Here is a 2,981-nt window from a genome sequence, read left to right on the forward strand (position 1 = left end):
CCCGATTATAGCTCAGAACTTCGAGCTAAAGCCGGTATTAATCCATATGCTGCAGCAGTGCACACAATTCAACGGTTTGGCCGATCAGGATCCAAACAGTAACAAAGAGAGCTTTCTTGAGGTGTGCGATATGCTGAAGATAAATAGGGTGACGGATGATGCCATCAAATTGAGAGCCTTCCCATTTTCCTTGAAGGGGAGAGCAAAGCAGTGGCTATACTCATTACCTAGAGCATCAATCACTACATGGGAGGAGATGGTAGAAGCTTTTCTAGCCCGTTATTTCCCTCCCGGAAAATCAACAAAGCTTAGGAACAACATCTCATCCTTTGTTCAGTTGGAATTGGAGTCTCTATTCGAGACATGGGAGAGGTTCAAGGAGCTCCTGAGAAAGTGCCCGCAACATGGATTCCCGGAGTTGATGATTGTTCAAACCTTTTACAATGGTTTGAACCCGAGTACAAGGCAACTCTTGGTTGCGGCAGCAGGAGGTACCTTAGGTAGCAAGACCCCCGACGAGGCCCGTCAATTGATTGAAGAAATGGAGTTAAATAGTTACCAGTGGAATGCTAGGGAGAAGAAAAAGGTGGCCGGTCTCCATGAAATTGATGTGGTAACCTCATTGGCGATGCAAGTAGAGAGTCTGAGTAAGAAGCTAGATCTCATAGCTTCAAATAGAGTTGCGGCCGTGACCAATTGCACTGGTTGTGGTGGAGGACATGCTCACTCTGATTACTCGATCCTTATTGGTGATGTTTCTTTAGTGGAAAACGTTGACTTTGTAGGTAATGGCATGAGACCCAAGGGAACCCATATAGCAATACCTACAATTCAGTTTTCAAGAATCATCCCAACTTTTCATGGAGTAATCAAGGACCACAAAAGGCCATTGGGCCACCGGGTTTCCAACAACAACAAGCTCCTCAAGTGGAAAATAGAATTTCAGGCTTGGAAACCCGAATAACGGATTTAGAGAAGCACTTGGCTAGATTTGTTCAATCTGCAAATACACGGTTTGAGTCAGTCGAGGCTACACTTCGCAACCACACCGCCTCTTTGCACAACCTTGAAAATCAGGTGGGGCAAATTGCGAAGTCTTTCTCCAAAAGGCCACATGGAAGTTTACCAAGCAATACGGAAACCAACCCTAGAGAACATGTGAAGGTGATCACTTTGAAAAGTGGTCATGAGGTTGAAGGGAGGCTTGCGTGTGAGAAGCCAAAAGAACATGCACCCGAGGTTGTAGAGGTTGAGGAGGGAGCAAACAAAAAGAAAGAGGTGGCACCCCCACCTTTCAAGCCAAGAATCCCTTATCCCTCTAGATTGAAGAATGACCAAGGGGATGAACAATATAAGAAGTTCCTGAGTTTATTCAAGCAACTCCACATCAACATTCCTTTTGTAGAGGCATTAGCTCAAATGCCTAAGTATGCGAAATTCCTGAAAGACTTGTTGACCAACAAGAGGAAGTTTGAGGAGAGTGCTTCAGTGGTGCTAGATGCTTCATGCTCGGCGGTGTTGCAAAAGAACATGCCGAACAAGAAGAAAGACCAGGGAAGCTTTATCATTCCGTCTAATATCGGCAACTTAGGTGAGGAAATGGCATTGGCGGATTCAGGGGCAAGTATCAACGTCATGCCATACACTTTCTTTCAAAAGCTAGGTTTGGGCAAGCCTAGGCCTAAGCAGATGACTTTGCAACTGGCGGACTGAACGGTGCGACATCCGAGAGGCATCATTAAAGACGTGCTTATCAAGGTAGACAAGTATATTTTTTCGGTTGACTTTATAGTACTAGATGTCGATGAGGATGCGGATGTACCCTTGATACTTGGGAGACCGTTCTTGCGGACTTCCAAAGCATTGATTGACATGGACGGCGGAGAGCTCACATTGAGAGTTGGAGATGACAAACTCACTTATCGCCTTGCTGAAGCCATGCGGCATTCTCTCAATTTTGATGACACATTGTATTTTCTAGACACTACTGATGAGCTTGTTGATGAATACATGCAGGAAATGTTCAACCCGGATCCATATGAAGGTTTGTTCGACCAAGAGGAGAGCAATGAAGAAGTAATGATGCTTGGGTCGACTGAAGAAGTAACATCTACCCCGGGGATATTGAAAAAGGTGCTCCGGAAAATGAAGAGGGCTAGGAGACGCCACTGAAAACGCTCAAAGACTGTTGGAGACGTACTTGAACCAAGAAAGTTGGATGAACCATTGCTAGGTGGTCCGAAGCCCGATAGTACACCCTCTACCCTCAAGAGACTTTGCTCATCATGCTTTCAAGTCATGGGTAAGAAGGCAACCTAAATTCATGAACCCCTGTGAGGTAAGAAAGATACGTCAAGCTCAGTGACGTTAAACAAGCGCTTCTTGGGAGGCAACCCAAGTGTTTACTGTTTTCGTATCTTTTAGTTTAGTTTGGTTGCATGAATAAATTGTTAAGTGTTGGTGTCTTAATGATTAGATGCTTGTACTGCGATTTTATTGTGGGTGTTTAAAATTTCATCGTGTGTTTTGTGAAGAATTGGTGAAGTTTGGTCGTTTTGGGTTCTATTTCATGTTTTTATCTGGAAAATTATGCATAATAAGGCAGGCTCTAAGTGTGTAAACATATTCAGAGAATTTCTGCAGAGCCTGCAGATTTTTCTAAATCATCCAGAGAAAACACACGGGCATGTGGAATTTCCACACGCTCGTGGATGTATATTGCGAGTTCATCCAGAGAGTGCACAGGGCCGTGCGATTGCCCCTGTGGACGACCATGCGAATGTCGCACGCCTGTAGGGAATTTCCGAACGGGCGTGTGAATTCCTGCAGAGTTGGGCAGTTTTTCCCGAGAGCACACAGGGGCGTGGACTCTCCCCTGTGGACGACCTTGTGAACCACGCACGAGCGTGGGTAATTTCTGCACGCCCGTGCGAAACGCTGCAGAGGAGTTCTCTCCATCCCAAGAAGACACAGGGGTGTGC

General features: G+C 45.6%; 1 non-coding gene across 1 annotated transcript; it reads right to left on the reverse strand.

Annotated features, from left to right (window-relative positions):
* Nucleotides 1–304: 304 nt before the first annotated feature.
* On the reverse strand, nt 305–411 carry LOC120274193. The gene has a single exon (XR_005540728.1). It is a non-coding gene; the product is annotated as a small nucleolar RNA R71 (small nucleolar RNA).
* Between the last annotated feature and the right edge of the window lie 2,570 nt (nt 412–2,981).

The sequence above is a fragment of the Dioscorea cayenensis genome, chromosome 12, assembly GCF_009730915.1.
Source record: "Dioscorea cayenensis subsp. rotundata cultivar TDr96_F1 chromosome 12, TDr96_F1_v2_PseudoChromosome.rev07_lg8_w22 25.fasta, whole genome shotgun sequence".
In the NCBI taxonomy this organism is placed as follows: domain Eukaryota; kingdom Viridiplantae; phylum Streptophyta; class Magnoliopsida; order Dioscoreales; family Dioscoreaceae; genus Dioscorea; species Dioscorea cayenensis.